Genomic DNA, 21,388 nt, shown 5'->3' with positions numbered 1-21,388 from the left:
GGAAGTGAAGCCAACAGGCCCATATGGTCATGGTCATTTTTTTTTATTTTTAGAAAAATGTATTGCTATTTTTGCTAATGGAACTGATTCTAACAGTTATACTGTCATTACATTTAATTGCAATTGAACACTAAAGCCTGAAGATTACAATGTTTATCTGCTGGCTGAAGACTTTTTATTTTTGTCAGTGAAGCTAACTAACAAGTGTGTATTTGCTAAAAAAAAAATATTTTTTATTTTTTAATTAATTTACTATTATTCCTTTTAATGAAACTGATTCTGATGACTACGCTAGCCTCTAGCCTGCATGTGATCTCTATGTCAAAGCTGACATGGTCACAGTCCAGAACCAATCTGAATGGATTTACAAACTAATGGCCTGTTCAAAGTATACCTGAGCCAGATGGCTTATACATTAGTTCCCTCAAAGGGTTGAGCTCTGTTATTTCAAAGCTATTTTTTCAAATTTTTAGAGAATCTTTAATGACTGGCATGGTAGCACTGTATTGGTGTAAGGCCAATGTGCCTATTTTAAAAAGGGATCCAAGTTATTACCTAGTAGTATTACCTGGTGGTTAGTTGAACTTCTATAGTCACAAAGATACTTGAGAGTTTGTTAGACCACATAGAAGAGTTTTTACTATAAAATAATATTTTATAGTAATAAAATAATATAAAGCAGTAGTAAAGCCGGATTAGGGATTTTTACCTACAGGTAAGCCTATAATAAGGCTTACCTGTAGGTAAAGTAAATATATCCTAAACGTGTAGGAGATATTCAATCTTCATACAGCCTCTGATATCAGCGGCGCATGCACTCTGAAGTTCGGGCATACTGTGCTGGATTTTCAGAGCTTTTTGCAGGAACGGAGGGCGTCAGTGCGCTTGCCTGGGAATGACGTCATCACACAGCTGGAGCGTGTGAACCCGGAAGAACTGGGGAAGATGTTAGCCCTCAGTGGTGACAGCGCGCTACTGAAGGGCTTCGTTCTAAGGTAAGTATTTCATAATGTGCTAGTATGCGATGCATATAGCACATTATGCAATTGCCTTACAGGTGTTTTTTTTTTTTTTTTTTTCTAACCAGCCACAGTTTGCAACAGCTTTAACACTATACAGCAGGAATTGACAAAAGTCCAAAATTGTCAAACAAATCTGATTTCATTTCATGAGGAAGTAAGCAAAACTTTTAAAGCCAAAGGAGTGGCTGTAAACATAGTATAGTTAGGTTTTGCGAAAGCATTTGACACAATTTCCCACACAACACTAATGTGTAAGTTAAATGTGGAACCAACATAACTTGTCCAGAATAGTGTCCAATACAGTTTCCTTTTTCTTTTCTTTTTTCTTTTTTACCATTATACCACTCTATTTCTCCTGCTGATAGCATACAGTATATGAAGAGATCTGCACCTGCAATTGTGATCTGTCATCACGGTGTCAGAGGTGTTTTGCTTGGTTATATACTTTAACCAAGTCACTAATTAATAAGTGCATTTTATTAATATTTTATTGAGTAAAGGGTCATTTATCTGCACTAGCCAGTGTGCTCTGTTTGCCTAACGTTTTTAATTTATTGCTTTTGGATGAGGACATGGCTTAGACATGATGGCAAAAAGACATCTTTGGACTGAGCTCTGTGCAAACAAGGGGGCATATACAGCAGATGTCCTCATCTATCAGCTTCTAAAAGACCATGCTGAAGAGAAGAAAAGGCCCCTGGAATACCAAGCCCACCACACAACCTCTATATAACCAGGTACCTCAGTGTGCGGGAAGCCACACTCCCACCCGCGACTCTCAACATGGCGCCATCGCGACCACAGCTGCCAGATTCCACCCAGTCTACCCATGGCCTAACTACACAGCCCAACACAGCCACTGAGGCTACAGGACATGAGTACACAGGGGGCCCAGATTCTCCTATAGCCTCACCAGTGTTACCGCAGACAGATCCCTTGGCCTCGATTCAGCTGTCTCCCACTAGCAGCAGCTTGGCTTTAGCAGAGGAGACCGATACCAAGCTTCTTCATGCCCTTCCTACTAGGGTTGACATACAGCAGATGCTGAAACAACTCACAGGAACACTGCTGGGGGGAGACCAAGGTAGTGTGGGCACACACAACTGAGGTGGACCACCGCATCCAGTCTCTTGAGACTCCATGGACTGTATGCAAGCTGTGGAATAAATGTTTCACAGCCACCACCATCGCCTTACCTACCAGCAATTGCAGGTAGAGGATTCTGGGCATCGCAACAGATGCAACAATGTAAGGCTCCAGGGCATACCTGAAGCTACCATAGGGCCTGACCTGCATACCACATTGACCCCTTTCTTTAACACACTTCTGGGTAATACCTCGAACACTGCTATTAAACTGGTTCACAGTGTCCCTGCTATGGGCAATACATAGCAGTCTGAGCTGCACGACATCCCCTGTAGAATACACTTCTTTACTGTTAAGGAGGACAAACCCTTTATGGGTTTCACCTACTGAAGCTGCTGCTGGAACATGTAAGAGCCTTGGGAGTGACCTATCATTGATGATACCTTACAGAACCCATCCCAACTTCCGCAACTGTTCCAGTTCCTGGGCTGTGAGGCTATTAAAGTTGCTGACTGGCTGGTCCTACCAGAGGCTTTAGAACCTGCCACCTCTTCTAGACCAAGACCACAGCGAGGGAGATAATCTTGATTCAGACTTCCATGACACTGTGTCCCTCGTTCTGATCTCTTGATTAGAGAGGACTAATCAGAATGGGCATCTGCTGGGGCCTCAGGGGTTATGTATGTCTTCTACATTTACCAGGAGTTTTGTCCCCTATATGCGAACATTGCCCAAGGGCATGGGACTTTTGGGACCCCTCTGGTGTTTCTTCGGATATTGGGCAAGCAGCTGCTTGACAGGTTTAATCAGTTGTCCCTTACTCAGTTTTGGAATACATGGGCTGCTACATTGCTGCAGTGATATACAGTTATTTTCTGTTACGGCAGACGCTATGTGCTCTTCATAAGTCACACATTCCAGTGGAAAGTGTGTCCATGGGCATCTAGGCTGTTTTTTCTTTGTTATCTATTGCTCAGAGGGAGAGTCTCCTATGTCAGGTGACTGCTGGTTATTGATGGCTGGTACTACCTATCAGGTTCATGAGACTCCTGCAAAAGTTAGACCCTGTCTTCTAGTGACCTGGGAATAGATCACTGATATGCTCAAGTATTTTAATTATGTAGCTTGTTTTAGTTTACACTCCACTTGGCAGTTTGCTCTACATGCTCTGCTTGCACAGGGTTGAGGGTGGGCCTCAACACTCTTACAACTTTTCCCATTCTATGAAGTGCCAATGGAAGGGTCTACATACAGTTTCAGACCTTACAGGGGGCTCAGAAGAAGTTTTAGTTTTTTTTATCCCCAGTGAGTGGAGCAGTCCACCCTGGTATAGGTTCCTTTGTTACAGGTTTTATTCTTGTTAAGAACCCACATTTTACGTTGTCATAGCCACCTGCTTAACCACTTACCCCACAAGAAATGCCTCTCCCCCACTTTGAGAAGTAAAAAGAAGCATTTGTTTCCCCTATCCTAGCTTTCTCCAAGGGGGGCTCATTTTTCATGCTCTGTCTGGTTTTGACTGTTTCTCCCCACTATCTGGCTTGGTATTCCTGACTGAGTTGATTTTTTTTTTTTCTCCCTTCTCTCTTCCTCTATTTCCTCTTCTTTTCTTCCTGTTCTTCCCCTCTCCCGGCACCCCCTTTCAATTATTTCAAACTCACCATGCCTAACATTTGTCTGCAAAAGGACTTAACAGTCCATCCCAAACTTCTAACTGAGCTTTGAAGGTTTCAAACCCATGGTATCTTCCTTTAGGAGAGACACTTTAAGCATGATTAAATCCTTCACCTGAGTGACCACATACTCCTGACTGCTTACCACAGTACCTCCTCATCTTCCAAATCCAAGTGGTTATCGATCTCGATTTTCAAATGGTTCCTTAGAAGAAATCATAGGTCAAGGTCATCACAGACAATGAGGCTTTTTACTTATTGGGAAAAGGCTTATATATGAGCAAAGAGTCACTCTTGTCATCTTTTATTTGCCTAATGAGGAACAGGTCTTTTTATTTGACACATACTTATCTATGGTAGAACACCACAGAGAGGGAATCCTCCTGGTAGGAGACTGTAACTTTGACATTGATCCTTTGCTAGATGCCTCAAGGGGATCTTCACATATTTCTTACTCCAAAATTTGTAAATTTAAAATGCTTCTTCATGATCACCAGCTTGTAGACAAATGGAGAACATGGAATCCACATGATAGAGATTATACCTTTTTTTTGGACAATCATAAAACATATATACAGATTGACTATCTTTTAGTTTTGCAGAGTATACTCACTTGCCTCTTTGCTTTCTCGATTAGTTCGTTCACTCTTTCAGACCACACACCAACTTTCTGTAGATTTGATAGTGTGGAAGGAAGTTCTATCAATCTGGGAACAAGCCCAGTAGGATACTAGCTCATACTGTTCTCAGGGCCACTAGAAGTGAGAAGTAATTGCCTGGTTAAATCATCATGAGAGATAGCCCAAGCTTTTAAAGACTAATACTCCAACTTCTATCATTTAGACTGCTAATATATCTTCTCTTTGCTGGGATATAAACAAACACTCACAAGACAATATATACAGGCCCCAGGGATGCCCACAATACCCACAGAAATTATCACCGAGTTAGATGCACCAATTGCAATAGAGGAGTTTCTGGGAGCCATGTCTTCAATGAAGGCAAGGTCCACTGTGCTGATAGTTATAACTTGGCCTATTATAAAACCTTCCCAGACAAATTGGCTCCCAGTTTTGTGGCAGCTTTTACCCTCTCGGGGTTGTGCATCAATTTTCAGATAACATACTACATGACTACATAATTGTTATACTAAAGAAGGGCAGGGATCCTGCAGTTTACTCCAGCTATTTACCAATTTGTTCTATCTAAAATGTTTCACAAAGATCTTTGCCTCTAGGCTGATAGGGCATATCCCATCTCTGGTCCATTAGGACCAGGTGGGTTTCTCTCTGGAGAGAGAGAGGCTAAGGATAACACCCAATGAGTGCTCAATACGATAAATTATTCTACGACACGCAATGTGCCCTTAGTGCTTTTGTCTGCTGATGTGGAGAAATCATTTTATAAGGCCAATTGGACATTTCTAATGGCCATGTTGGAACAAAAAAACCTGGGTAAAGGGATGAGACAATGGTAGCCAAGCTCTATTTCATCCCCTCAGCAAGAGTAAGGGTTATTGAGGCCATATCTGAAACATTTACCATAAGGAACGGTTCGCAACAGGGGTTCCCCGCTGTCACCCATTATTTTCATACTCTCTTTAGAACCATTCTTAAGAACGATCATAGCCAGCCCCGGGGTAAAGGGCATCCCAAAAAGGGAGATGGAACAAAAACTAGCTGCATTTGCCGATTACATAATATTCTTGTGACCTCCCCTTTAACTTCATTGCCATCTCTTGCATGAAATACGTACAGTATATACAGAGCACTTTCAAACTTTAAAATCAATTATTCTAAGCCAGAGGCTAGGGGCATAGGAATCGACCAGCCAGCTCAGCAACAACTAGAGGCCCAGTTTAATTTCAAGTGGACAGACTCTCATATTCATCACCTGGGAACAAATGTATCCCAAAATTTACAAAAATGTCTTTGACGTTAATTTCTCCTCACTTGCTTGTGTGTTTAAATTGGACCTACACCGTTGAGATAAGGTAAGGAAATGTTTACATGGTTCAGATGCACTAACATTAATAAAATGAATGTGATGCCACGGCTTCTATACTTGTTACAAGCCTTACCAAATAGGCTCCCCCAAGGCTTTTTGTATGACTTGCCCTCTAGATTTTTGAAAATCATCTAGGCGGATAAACCTGGGAGGGTCCCCAAAGCTAAAGGGAAATCGAATTTCCAGACTTGATTAAATATTAGGAAGTTGCTCACTTAGCCCGGGTGATAGACTGGTGAACTATGCGAGCTAAAACCTGTGGGAACACTTGAAACAGGCAACTATTGACATCCCTGTAGGCTCCCTGAGCTCCCAATTTATAAAACCCCAACAGAGGTACCATAGCATTCATTTACAAGAGCAACAATTGGAACAACTGGATTTGTATTTTGGGCTACCACCCTTTTGCCACATTCCAATCCTTTAAACCCTATTTTGGAGACACCTACTTTTTAACCAGGTATTAGTGACTACCAATTTTGGGCACTCGCACACCAGGATATATTTTGATTACTACATTTTTCTCGAAATCGTTGGCTTATGACACACCATGGGATCACCTCTAATTTCTCACATACACTGGACTTTCAACCCAGCTGAGTGGCTACCTTCCCTCCTTACCGAGGGAATACCACATCCTCATGGCACAGACCTATATTTATGGGGAACCCATACAACATTCATTGTCGCATCTGTTTGCCTCCTTAACCCCACAGGAACTCCCTTTCTTGCAACAATGGGAGAGAGATCCTAACATAAATCTGATTCCAGCACAGAGAGAAAGAATTGTACTCTTTGCTCATAATGAAACCCATTATGAATCCTGTTTTGCTGTCTCTTGTAAGCTCGGTCAGTTTGTGTTAATGCTATAAAAAGAAGTGGTGCCATGAGTGTATCATTAAAATGTCTTTACACTCCATGCTTTGTTTTTATTAGATATCTCTCCTGAGTAGTTGACTGTCATCATGTTGCACTGTTGATTCCTTTAAATAAAGAATTTATATATTGTTTTTGAATACACTGTACATGAAGCAGCAAGGTTGGGAAGTTTGCCCAGTCGCCAGTGTAGCATGTTACACCTAAAGCAGTTAAGGGTAGTCTGGTTGGTAAAAAAAATTAAAATTAACTTTTTCATATTTACCAAACTTAAAACTAAATATTTTTAATTACAAAATGTTTAAATACATTTAATACATGTATTTTTAAGTACAGTACACAGTTTTCTGAAAAAAATAAAATAAAAATAATTCTCCATAGAAGACACGTATTAGTTTGGTGGTGAAAATGAACAGCTCTGATTTGTTGCCAGTTTAATTAATAAAGAACTTTAAGTCAGGCAACCTGGAAGCCAGCAATATTCCAGTGTTAATATCAGCAGATCAATAACATCATAAAATTATCAGAAAGCAAATGGTTGATGTGTCTGTTGCACTCTGATTGTAGAAATGAACAATACTGTTAATATTATTTATGCTAACTGAAATTGTATATGCTATGAAAGTAATTAATGGTGTGCTTCTTCTGAGGATGAGGGAATAATAGAAAATCTGCACTGTAGGCAGTTCTCTTAATCTTTTCTTATGATCCCGTGTTCTGTGTTTAGGCCTGAAACTTTCTTTAACTTATTTGTAATAAAAACTTAAAAAGCGAAAGGAAGAATGAAGTATATGGAACAGATAGACTCATAACTCCAAAGCAGGAGTTTATGGGCAACTTACCTGAGGGTGGAGGCACATGGACTTTAGCTAGCCTCTGCCCTTGTGAACTTATAAAAGGGACATTCATTTAACTTGACTGATTTTTTTCATCTTTTTCTTAGCCTCCCCTAAAAAAAACATGTGCCCAGAAAATCCAGCCTTTGTGTGAAAACTGGTGACACTGGTACCAGGTACTGGTATATGTGCCATGCATACCCTTGCAGGGCACATGTCATTCTCAGTTAGGTGACAATGGAGACAGGAGTTAAGCTGGAGTTTCAATAAAGAAAAAGCTAAATAAACAAACCCAAAGTCAGCTTTTTTATTGCAGACAGGGAAGATTGGGTTACAATGGTGCAAGGTAACTTTTTGTGTGAAGGAACATTTTAAACACCCTTTTTCAAAGTACTACTTCCCTCTAATTAGAAAAATAAAAAAAAAACATTTTTAAAAAAAGTCATAGCATGGCTCTTTTAACCTGTTTTTAAGGGGGTTTTGTCATAAAAAAAAGTTCCATGATTAAAAAGCTCCCCGATGAATGTTTCATATTACTTAATTTGGGGAAAATTATGTAATTATCATAATTCATTATGGAGTACTGGTTTGGGATTCGGGGATCATGTATTATGATGATGTAAAGCCCAACTTTAGGCCAAACTTTATTTATTTATTTATTTTTTTTTTTATAGTGTAAAGATGGTTTGGAACCTCTGTAGGGTTTAATTGCTTTCTTTGCCGATATTGGGAAAGTTCTCCCACCTCTCTGTCAGGACAGGAAGTGAAGGTAAATCTGCCTAATGGGGACATTGATAAAAAAAAATACATTTTTAGTTGAGTGAGTAAGTAATTGAACTTCTATGTTTTTTTCCGTTGTCTTTGTCACCTGCCCCCCCACCCGACAGCTGCTCCCCCATATTTTCTGGAGTTACAATGACCCGAAATGAGGAAAAATTTAGCAATGGGTTTACCGAAAAAGTTCACTCCGTTCCAAAAAATTAAAAAGTAAAACATGGTGACGTTAGACTTTATTCCCTAATAGGAAACACTGTAACAAGGACATTTTTCCAACCATGTAAACACTGTTTTTTTTTTTTTAAGTTAATGAGTAAAGGGCTTAAATACATGTTTCCCAGTTTACTGGGGTGGTTTGTGGGTCTAACATATTTAGGTTGCACTTAACCACTTATGCCCCGGAGGATTTGGCTGCTCAAAGACCAGGGCCTATTTTGCGATTCGGCACTGCGTGATTTTAACATACAATTGCGCGGTCTTGCGACGCTGTACACAAACAGAGCTTTCTTTTGGTGGTATTTGATCACCTGTGTGATTTTTACTTTTTGCGCTATAAACAAAAAAAGAGTGACGATTTTGAAAAAATAACAATATTTTTCACATGTAAAAATTTTAATTTTTTAACATTTTAGGCCAATTTTTTTCTGCTACATATTTTTGGTAAAAAAAATCACAATAAGCGGATTTTGATTGGTTTGCGCAAAAGTTATTGCGTTTACTAACTACGGGAAAGATTTATGTCATTTTTATTGTTTTTTTTTAACTAGTATTGGCGGCGATAAGTGATCTTTTCTGCGGGACTGCGACATGCAGCGGACAGATCAGACCCCTAACTGACATTTTTTACACTTATGGGGGTACCAGTGACATTACTACAGTAATCAGTGCTATAAATATGCACTGTTACTGTAATAATGACACTGGCAGGGAAGGGGTTAACTTTATTAGTGATCAAGGGGTTAAGTGTGTCCCTAGGGGCATGATTCTAACTGTCAAGGGACGTGGCTTGTGATGTAACCACAGAGACATACGATCCTACGTAGCAGGATCGTATAGTCTCTGCAGTTACACCAGGGAGAATGACAGACGGCTGTGTTTACATTAGCTGTCTTCCTTTCTCCCTCTCCAGCGGGAGATCGCGAGTGGCCGGCGGACATCGGAGCTGCCAGTCACTCACATGGGGATGCCAGGGAACGAGCGGGGGCGGGAGCGCGACTCCGGCATCGTGCGCTCGCCCCCTAGAGGCTCGTGGGCGAGCGAGGTAGCTATACGTCGCTTTGCAAGGAGGGGCTGACCGCTGCATTATATGTACTTGCGACGGTCGGCAAATGGTTAATAAACAGTCACAAATATCTTCCAGATGTGAGAAAGCCCTTAGGAATAACAGTAATTGAATTTCAACAGTAAGTTTAATTTCACTAATAGACACAGATTATTTTAAACAAGGAAAATAATATTTGTTTGTATTTTGTTAGATGAGCAAAAAAAAGAGGTGATACAGTTACAAGATATCATGGAGAGAAATAGAATGTGCACGTTTTTTGAAATGACATAAAAATGGGGGAGTATGCCACTAGATAGATGGAGATATACACGTCTGCAACATTTTGCGCACACACACTACCACAACCGCTGCGGGGGAAGGATATTATGAGGCCAGTAGAGAAACTCTTTGGCTCCCCTTCATGTATAAAGCAAAGTATATCTAAAATATACTGATATACTGATAAAAGATACTGATATATAAAGCAGAACCCGCATACCTGCCATATTTGGGGAAATGGGAGCAGTAATTAATTCCCCTAATTGATGTAGGGACAACAGAGATGTGTTATAAGATTTTTTACAGGTGGCATATTACCCCACAGAGGGTGCGAAGGCTCAGGGCGGATGCACCCCCAAACTGTTGGAGGGGATGCGACACCCCTGGGACCTTTTCACATTTGTGGTGGGAATGTACAATCATACAATCATATTTGGAGGGGATTATTAAGGCAATCTGCCAGATTACAGGAGAACATCTTCAGGGAGATCCATGAAGCTGTTTGTTTCATAGTACAGAGAAAAGGCTACTAAATATAGGACCACGCTGGTGCCGCATCTATTAAACACGGCCAAAAGTTTGATACCAAGACTCTGGCAAACACCAGATGCCTCGAGTATAAGCGAATGGGTTGCAAAAGTGGAATGGGTGAGAGCTATTGAGGAAACAATATTCACACTAGAAGATTCCCTCGGGAAATACTCGGATATCTGGGGTAAATGGCTGAGGTTAAAAAAATCTCTGGGATAAAGGAGTATGCTTGGTGTTTGAGGTCATGAATGACTGATGTAGCCTAAGGGATAGGATAACCTTGGCCTGAGAGGATGAAGTGGGGCCAGGCCATGGAACTTGTTTCGAAAGAGAGGGTAAACCTGGGGGGGGGAGTTGAGGAGGATGGGAGAGGAGGAGATGGGGAGTAAGGTTTTTGGGTTTTCTTGTTTTTTTTTTTTTTTGGGGGGGGGGGGATGAGAGTTAGTAGAAATAGTATCTGTAATGTATTGAATTGATCTATGCAATATGTACATGGTAATAATAATACAAGTTGCGCTAAAGTAGTGATCAAGAGTGATCAATAGTATATATAAATATACAGATAGATAAAGAAAATTGAATAGATGAAATAAATCAATCAAACATAAATGGTGTGTCTAAATAAAGATAAATAATAAAAAATGTCCCAAAAACTGTGAAATGTGAATCATGGATCTTCATATAAACACAGCTGGTGATAAATGTGAAATATTCTTTAACCGCTTCCATACAGAGCAGTTTGACACCCTTCCTGCCCAGACCAATTTTCAGCTTTCAGCACTCTCACACTTTGAATGACAATTGCTCAGTCATGCTACACTGTAACCAAACAAAATTTTTATCATTTTTTTCACACAAATAGAGCTTTCTTTTGGTGGTATTTGATCACAACTGGGTTTTTTTTTTTTTCGTGATATATGCAAAAAAAGAGCAAAAATTTTGAAAAAAAAACACTTTTTTTTAGTTTCAATTATGAAATTTTGCAAAAAATAAATTTTTCTTCATACATTTGGGCCAAAATGTATACTGCTACATGTCTCTGGTAAAATTAACCCAAATTAGTGTATATTATTTAGTCTGTGTGAAAGTTATTGAGTCTAGAAGCTATGGTACCAATTACTGAAAATTGATCACACCAGATGTACTGACTGCCTATCTCCTTTCTTGAGGCCCTGAAATGTCAGGACAGTACAAATACCGACCAAATGACCCCTTTTTGTAAAGTAGACAGTCCAAGGTATTTAGTAAGAGGCATGGTGAGTTTTTTGAAGTTGTAATTTTTTCCCACAATTCTTGGGAAAATGAAGAAAAAAATTTTTTTTCTTTTTTTTCCCACAAAGTTGTCAATTTATAAGCTATTTCTAACACATAGCATGTACACAGCAAAAATTACACCCAAAAATACATTCTGCTACTCCTTCCGAGTATGGCGATACCACATGTGTGAGACTTTTACACAGCCTGGCCACAAAAAGAGACTCCACGTCCAAGAAGCACATTCAGGCGTTCTAGGAGCATAAATACACATAAAACTTTCTTACTACCTATCACACTTTTCAAGGCCCTAGAGCACCAATACAATGGAAAAGTCCACAAAATGACCCCATTTTGGAAAGCAAACACTCCAACGTATATTCTATGAGGCATAATGGGTCGTTTGAACATATCATTTTTTTCCACAGGTTTTTGGAAAATGTGGGAAAAAAATGAAAACTTTTTTTTTTTACACAAAGTTGTCAATTTATAGGATATTCCTAACACATAGCATGTACACAGCAAAAATGACACCCCAAAATACATTCTGCCACTCCTCCTGAGTATGGCAATACCACATGTGTGAGACTTTTTCACAGCCTAGCCATATAGAGGGGCCGAACATCCAAGGAGCATCATCATGCATCCTAGCCACTTGCCTAGGCCTATTTTTGACATTTGGTGTTTACAAGCTAAAATCAGTTGTTTTGCTAGAAAACTGCTTAGAACCCCCAAACATTATATATTTTTTTTTAGCAGAGACCCTAGAGAATAAAATGGAGATTATTGCAATATTTTTTATCACACCGTATTTGCGTAGCGGTCTTCCAAACGCAATTTTTTTGGAAAAAATTCACTTTTTTTAATTAAAAAATAAGAAACCAGTAAATTTAGCCCAATTTTTTTCCATAATGTGAAAGATAATGTTAAGCCGAGTAAATAGATACCCAACATGTCATGTTTCAAAATTGCGCACGCTCACGGAATGGTGACAAACTTTGGTACTTAAAAATCCCCATAGGCGACAATTTAAAAATTTCTACAGGTTGCCATCTTTGAGTTACAGAGGAGGTCTAGGGCTCAAATTATTCCCCTTGCTCTAACGATCGCGGCGATATCTCACATGTGTGGTTTGAACACCGTTTACATATGTGGGCGGGGTTTCTGTATGCGTTCTCTTCTGCGCGCGAGCTAACGGGGACAGGGCGCTTTAATTTTTTTTTTTTTTTTTTTTACTATTTATTTTATTTATTATTTTTTATTTTTACACCGTTTAAAAAAAAAAAAAAAAATTGATCATTTTTATTTCTATTAAAAGAAATGTAAATATTCCTCGTAATGGAAATAGGCACGCAAGGACCTCTTTTTTGTGAGATCTGGGGTCAAAAAGTCCTCAGATCTCACAAGTACACTAAAAGATAGAAAAAAAAAAAAAAAAAAAATAATTATAATATAAAATGAAAAAAAAAAAAAAAAGGACCTTTAAACCGGTTGCTAGGCAACAACATTTTCCGTAGCTCCGGTCCTCCAAGACCATAGAGTCAAGTGAGGGCAAGCTTGCCCTCACTCGACATCCTGTCTGTGAGGATTCGGGACCGGATCGTTTTCCCCTCTGCCGGCGGGTCCGGTAAGCGGGGAAAAGGACCGGAACGCGTCGGGAGGGGGGGGGGGGGGCGCCTCTTCCGCCATCCCGGAAGGGTGATCCCACGGCGAATCCGCCGCTGGGACCACCCTTATCGGAAAGCCAACCGTCCACCGTTTAAAAAAATACCAGGGTTATGGCAGCTATCTGCTGCCATAACACCGGTATTTAGGTTTAAACGGACGACGTATATAAACCTTTTTGGACTTGGACATGGTGGCTGTATGAAGGGTGACAGGTACTCGGGTACTTTGTTGGGCAGGTGACAGGTACTCTGGTACTGATGAGCAGGTGGCAGGTACTCGGGTACTCCGATAGGCAGGTGACAGGTACTCGGGTACTCTGATGGGCAGGTGACAGGCAGGTGATAGGTACTGATGAGTAGTACTCACTGACTGATAGGTGATAGGTGATACTGTACTGATGGGTACTGATGATCAGTACTGATACGTGATAGGTACTGATGAGTACTGATGAGTAGTGATGGGTACTGATGAGCAGGCGGCAAGTACTTGGGTACTTCAGGCGTCAGGTACTCTGATGAGCAGGTGGAAGGTACTCGGGTACTCTGATGGGTAGGTGACAGGTACTCAGGTACTCTGATGACGGGTACTCCGTTGACAGGTACTCAAAGTACCTGAGTACCTGTCATCAGAGTACCCGAGTACCTGTCATCAGAGTACCCGAGTACCCGTCATCAGAGTACCCGAGTACCTGTCATCAGAGTACCCGAGTACCCGTCATCAGAGTACCCGAGTACCTGTCATCAGAGTACCCGAGTACCTGTCATCAGAGTACCCGAGTACCCGTCATCAGAGTACCCGAGTACCTGTCATCAGAGTACCCGAGTACCTGTCATCAGAGTACCCGAGTACCCGTCATCAGAGTACCCGAGTACCCGTCATCAGAGTACCCGAGTACCCGTCATCAGAGTACCCGAGTACCCGTCAGAGTACCCGAGTACCTGTCATCAGAGTACCTGAGTACCTGTCATCAGAGTATCCGTCATCAGAGTACCTGAGTACCTGTCATCAGAGTACCCGAATACCTGTCACCAGCCCATCAGAGTACCCGAGTACCTGTCATCTGAGTACTCGGGTACTTTGATGGACTAGTGACAGGTGCTCTTTATTGGGGGGGGGGGGCAATCAGTGTGTTTGGGGTGCACTGTAGTTGGTAACCAGCTGTTACCACAATCTCCTCCTCACACAGGATCAGTGTGTGAGGAGGAGAACACGGTGACAGCTAGTTACCGTGTTCTCTGTTGACATTTGTGACCGGCTGTGATTGGACACAGCCGGTCACGTGGTAAAGAGCCAATTTCATTGGCTCTTTACCTAGATCGGGGATCGACTCTGTCCGAGGGACGAGCCTCGTCCCCGATCGCTGCTCTGCGCGCCCCCGGGGGCGCGCATTGCAGAGAGAACGAGCGGCTCGTGCTGGAGCCGCTCATGTGATCGGCTGTGATTGACACAGCCGATCACGTGGTAAACAGCCAATTTCTATTGGCTGTTTACCTTGATCAGTGATGGGCTATGTCCGAGGGACGAGCCTCATCCCTGATCGCGCCGCTGCGCGCCGCCGGGGGCGCGCAGTAGCAGCTAGAACGGGCCGACGTCATATGACGGCAGCCCGGATCTAGACAACCACTTTGCCGACGTCATTTTACATGACTCGGTATGGAAGTGGTTAAAATAATAATCACACATCATGTGATGTCCTCCACCGCCAGTGATCAATCCACCACCGTAAGTAAATTCTGCTTACCAGATACAAGAGATCAAATTGTCATATAAACGAAAGTGTTGGAACCAATCCTATAAATCAGGCAATCTTGCGACCCTGGAAATCGCCCACCACAAATGGAGGAGATAAGAGGAACTTTAAGAGATGAAGCAGCCACAAGGAGGGTAATAAACTCGATCTGCTTATATAGTACTCAGCCTGCACTCAAGGAAATGGTACCCTCCAATTAGGAATCCACAAAGAAAATAGAAACTCCATAGTATAAAACCTTTAAAAAGCTTTATTAACAAATAAAATTGCACTTACACTGTATAAAAGGAAGACACTCTTTGGATAAATTAAGCCGGCCGGCTTACCGCTCTGCCCATCCTTTTGTCTCTTGCATCTGGTAAGCAGAATTTACTCACGGTGGTGGATCGATCACTGGCAGTGGAGGACATCACATGACGTGTGATTATTATTTGAAAGAATATTTCACATTTATCACCAGTTGTGTTTATATGAAGATCTGTGATTCACATTTCACAGTTTTTGGGACATTTTTTATTATTTATTTTTATTTAGACACACCATTTATGTTTGATTGATTTATTTCATCTATTCAATTTTCTTTATCTATCTGTATATTTATATATACTATTTTTGACAGTATTCACCATCACTGGAAGTTAAAAACAGATAATTAATGGTTTGAATTGCTTCAGATGGGACGGTCATATTTTCCAGCAATATCTCCATATAGGAATATAAAGATTTATTCCCATTTGCCATAAAATCTGTTCTTCCTAAATGCTGTGTATATTACATATCTTTCAATGTCAGACAGGTTTTCCTTTTGTTGTGTATTGGGAGGGAATGTGGATTGCCCTGTCTCATTATTAAGTATTAATGACCTCCCATTGTTCTGTCTGTCTGCCTTAAGAGAAACTTATTATGGGATGTGTATAGGTATGTGGATTGGATGCTAATGGGCAGGTGGGATTGTCCCACATTGTATATTTTTGTGTACACTGTATGAGAGTGTAAAACTCTGTTCCTATTGGATGGTGAATGTTACGTCCAGTCTTCAACAAGGTCCACCTGGGTGGTAACCTTGTGGGTGAAAACTGTATATAAGTCTGTTCAATAAAGTTGTTCTACAGTTACTTCACCCTCAATCTAGAGTCCTGTCTCTTATTGGGGGAATCTGCTGCCAGGGATTGCTATGGTCTTCCATACTCCCTTGGATAATCACTAAGCTCTTGTAAGAGCTTGTATAAGAGCTTGTTCTGCTGCACTCTCTGGGGAAAGAGGTTCACCCACAGGAACCTGGAGCCTTGTCGTAGGTCCAGGGTGGGTAGGAGACAACGAGACCCTAGCCAAGCTGCGGTGGTTCGTGGAGTCTGAAGTGGTTACGGTGTCTGGTGGAGTGCCTGGAGCCCCTCGGGAAGCACTAGGAGCATCTGTCAACGGAGGTACCCAGTCAGGGGTGTCCTGTTCCATTACATTTCTTGTGATATCTCACTGGAAGTTGCTGCTGTTCTTGGTTACAAGCGCGGTTAAATACATTTTTCTATTGTTGAATATGTACATGGACCTTGTTTTTTTGCCCTTTTCTCCGAAATGAACTTATTACATTAATAAAAATGTATTATACAAAAAAAGGAATAACAGCACACATGTGTTATGTGCAATGTTGCTATCTCTGGGAAGGTATGCTATGTGCATTGTTATATATTTATTAAAGACAATAGTGAAAAAAAGGTGGACCAGGAGGTCATCTGGCAGATATTCGATATCCATATATTGGGGCTGATCTAAGTCAGGTCTTGATCTGTATATTTTGTTTTTTTCTTCTTCAGATATCGCTATGGATAAAACAAATTATTTCATTTTGGTAGACATATTGGATATGCACCCTTGCTCTCAGGGCTGCTGATAGGGGGGAACACCAGTCCTCCTGTGGGGGGGCCCAGACAGTAGGAGGATTGGTGGAGCAGAGAAGGAACGATGACAGAACAATGTCCTCCGTGTCTCTCACCCAACAACTGAAAGTCTGATTCTCATCCTTCTCCCTATCGTTGGCTTTCAGCTGCTTGGTGAGAGACAGACATGGGCAGATTTTGGGGGGGTGCTGGGGTGGGCTGTGCCCACCCGGGGGGGGGGGGTGCTGGGGTGATTTCAGTTTTGCCCCCCTGGCTGGCCGCTTCTAAGCTCCTCCCCCTGCCACCGCTCCCGACCACACTCACAACTGCGACAAGGAGACAACAGCCTGGAGCAAAGAGATAAGAGGCAGAGAGGGAAGAGCCTGGAGGAGGTGAGCTGTGTTGTGCTCTACCTCCTGTCAGAAGAGCATTCCTCTATACAGCACTTGAGACCAAATCACTCTTACTGTAGATCACATTGCACTGTACTCACACATACAGATTCATTGCCAACCCCATCCACATTTCCTGCTGCCGGGGGGTGAGCAGCCCTTGGATGAGATAGGGGGGCAGCAATCACATGGTGTGTATGTGCAGTGTAATGCTATCTACAGTAAGAGTGATCCTCTGTTTGCTGCCTAGATGAATGTTCTTCTGACAGGAGGGGAGAGCACAACACAGCCCACCTCCTCCTGGTCTTTAGTGCCTTCCCCCTGTAAGTTGGGGGAGGGGGATGGGTGGCTATCTGTGTTTGGAAATATAATCAGTATTTTGGGTGGGGGGATATATGCTAGGAGGAGGGTTTCGGGGGGGGGTGTGACAGGAGGGGGGATGGGGGATTTTTGCTAGGAAGGGTAATTTAGAGGGGGCCCGAGGAGGGAATTGTGGGAATTTGTCCTAGGAGGGGGATTGAAGAAAGGAGATTTGTGATGGGAGGAGAGATGGGGTGGATTTTGTGCCAGGAGGGGTCAGGGAATTTGGGCTGGCAGGGGAGATAGGATTTGTGCTAGGATAGAAAGTTTGAGAATAAAGAGAATATGTGCTAGGTGGGTGATTTTTTGGGGGGTGAGGGAGATTTGTGCTAGGAGGGGGGATTCGGGTGGGATCTGAGATGGGGGTGAGATTGGGGATGGGAGCAAAGATTTGTGCTGGGAGGGGGATTGAGACTGGGGGTTGGTGGAATATAGGCATTATTGTTTGGGGAAAATTTTGGCTTGATGGAATTTATGTTTTTTATGTATGACGGAATGTTTGTGTCGGGGGGGGTAGCATGTATGGGGCCCTGTGATTTCTAACAGAAGCCCTGCCTGCTCTACATTATTCAAAGCTGATATGTCACTCGCACACATTTACAAAGGGGCTGTAGGAAAATAAAGCATATGTGTCAAAGTGCAGACCAGTGAGGATATAGAATTAATGTGCATTTGTGATTTGTGTTCTTTATTTATGCCTTGCTGTGCTATTTCTGAACAAGTGTGCTCAAGATTAAAAAAAATTTGCTCTGAAGCCCTGCTGAATGACCATGCCTTAAGACCCAGGGGAGGGTGGTTGAGTGACTCCACCTCCTTTCACCCCCCCCCCACTCCCCTCCCCTTTTTTTCTCTTACCCCCCTCTTCTTCATAGCCCTCCCTGTTGAACCCCCTCTCTAATTCATAAATTCATACTGATATATGCACCACACCTTCATGTACCCATCCTTGGCCCCATATCTGAGTGACATGATTGCACAGACACAACCTAATTTCATATCATCATAACCATTCCAATCAACCCTCTGTATCAAATTCCTCACCTACATCCAGACCACACGTGGGCCCTATGGGCCCGACAACTAGTCACTCTTCACCTTCTAAGGCCTGAGAGGCTAATGATGAACAAAAAACGCAACTTTTCTTGTTTTATGATAGGGTATTGATAATTTTTAGTGACACAGAATTTAAATATAGCATGAAACTTTAACTGCCAGTGTTGGTCCTCCCATCAGGACACAGCCTTGTTCCCTATTGGGTTGTCTGGGACAGTGAACACACTTGCCATATGACTAACGCCAATGTTACTGTTAAGTTACAAACTGAAGCAATGACTCCTTGTATACATAAACTATATGTTGTTGTACTTTTTCTGTATACACTGCTCTTTATTATTGTTACTTGCTTGTATTTTTTCTCCTTGAAAACTCAATAAAAATAGTTGGAAATAAAAAACATTTCCTTTAGAAAATCAATTGTTTGCCTTGATTTTGAGAAAATTACGATACGATATTCCATGCTTGATTTTGAAAGTAAATGTTCATTGGGCGTAAAGTGCAACTAAAGGCAATTTATTTTTTTAATTTTGGATAGAGTAAGGGAGGGTTTTTTTTTTATTTTTATGCCACCTTTGTTCCATTGGGGAGATTTCCCTTCACCTCCTGTTCTATAGTCAAAACAGTAAGTTGAGCAAATTCCTACAAAGTGAGGGAATTCTGGAGTGTTCCCATTGGAAGATTTCCCTTCTATTAGTGTTCGGATTTCAACCCAAAAATTTTTATTTTCTTTTACTTTCACTTTTAATAGTAATGGTAAACAGAACCAATAGAGAGGGTGAATCTCCCTAACGGGTAGATGTAATGCATTTAATAAATAAAGTTATGCATGATTGGGTACCTAAAGTATACACAGCTTCCAGTTTACCACTGAAAAGGGCAAGGTAGCTGCAAAGCAATGAAATACAAAAACAATCAGGGTTTATCCATCAAAAAGCACAGCTGTAATCCCTACCCAGACACCAAACACTCTACCACTTGACAACATTGAGCTTAGTGAAAGTGGTGAAACAGCAAGTTATTGGTCGAATAATGTTTGGGTTTTTTTGTACGTTATTGGCATGCAGCTTCTTTGCCTATTTTCATAGTGATCTTGGAGTGAGGATGGCTCCCCTTTAGTCTAAACTTGAGCTCAAGGAGATAGCGTGAGTGTGTGCCTTGTGCGGATGATACCTATACCCTACCTTAAATAGCGTTCAATGTACTTATTTATTAAAGTATATATCCAGCCAACATTTTTTCTTTTTCGTTTAGGGAGAAGAAGGATTACAACTTCTGTCAAGCTTTTCCTGCTATATGGGGGTCTTTTAGAGGGATTCACCATTCATTTTGAGAGATTTATCCTCACATTGTGCTTGCTATAAACTGTTTTACCAAACAGGAAGTGAGGTAGAATCTGCCACAGGGATAAAGGAAGCAATACCAACCTGACAGGGATTCTACCATTTATTTATTTAGCATTTCATTTCTGTCTGTATAGCTATTGGAAAGGTCCTCTCACATTCAGTTTGATAAAAAAATGTGTTAGCAGGATAGAATGTAAAGAGAATTCTCCCTGACAGAGCCCCAACCAGTAAAGAATCAAATTATGCAAAGTTAGGAACAAAAACATTTTGGCTGGGCATACAGGTAAGTAAACATTCACTCAATTAAAGTAGAACTATAGGCAAAACATATTCATGTTGAAAAAAAAAGGGAGGGTTATAACCCCTGTAAAGTTTATTTTGACCCACTTTGTCCCATTTAGGAGATTTCTCTTCACTTCCTGTCCCATGGCCAAAACAGGAAGTGAGAGGAAATCTTCGCAAGTTAAGGGAATCTCTTGGGGACCCCTAGGTCAAGCAAACTAGTGCCCCCATTGCAAGATTTCCCCTCCATTACTTTTCTGAGGACAACCTGAAATGGGGAATTTTCTTTTACTTCCACTTTTAAAGATAATGGTGAACAGGGGAAAATAGAGAAGGTGAATCTCCATCACAGGGACACAGACAGCAATAAAAACTGGCAGGTGTTCTAATTCCTCTGCTCTCTAACCAAAAACAAAAACTGTCACTTTAGGTATACTTTACCCACTGCCCGATCATCCGCCGCCTTTTTACTGCGACATGGTGGCTCTCCTGCGCAAACCGACGTAGACATACATCGGTCACGCACAGGAAGCTAGGGGGCAAGCGCTCCAGACCCCCCTCGGCAGCGGGGAAGCTGATGCATGGGTCGGGCAGCTCCAATTGCAGCCTGACAACCCGCTGACAGAGAAGGGCGGTCAGCTGTTGTAAACACAGCCGACCGTTCTTCTCCCTGAAATGATCACAGAGCTCATGTGATCCTTCTATATAGGATGACATGTCTCTATGGTCATTTCACAAGCCATGCCCTCCCACAGTTAGAATCACTCCCCTAGGCTGACATTTAACACATTGATCACCCATAAGGTAAACCCCTTCCCTGCCAGTGCCATTATTACAGTAACAGTGCATATTTTTAGCACTGATTATTGCAGTAATGTCACTGGTCCCCCCCTCAAAAGTATCAGAAATGTCAGTTAGGGCTCCGATCTGTCTGCCGAAATGTCGCAGTCCCCCTAAAAATCGCAGATCCCCGCCATTACTAGTAAAAAAAAAAAAAAAACAATAAAAATGACATAAATCTTTCCCATAGTTTGTAGACGCGGTAACTTTTGCGCAAA

The sequence above is a fragment of the Pelophylax lessonae genome (assembly GCF_965119305.1).
Source record: "Pelophylax lessonae genome assembly, chromosome: 3".
NCBI lineage: Eukaryota > Metazoa > Chordata > Amphibia > Anura > Ranidae > Pelophylax > Pelophylax lessonae.
The sequence above is the reverse complement of the archived record's forward strand: the minus strand, read 5'-3'. Positions refer to the sequence as shown.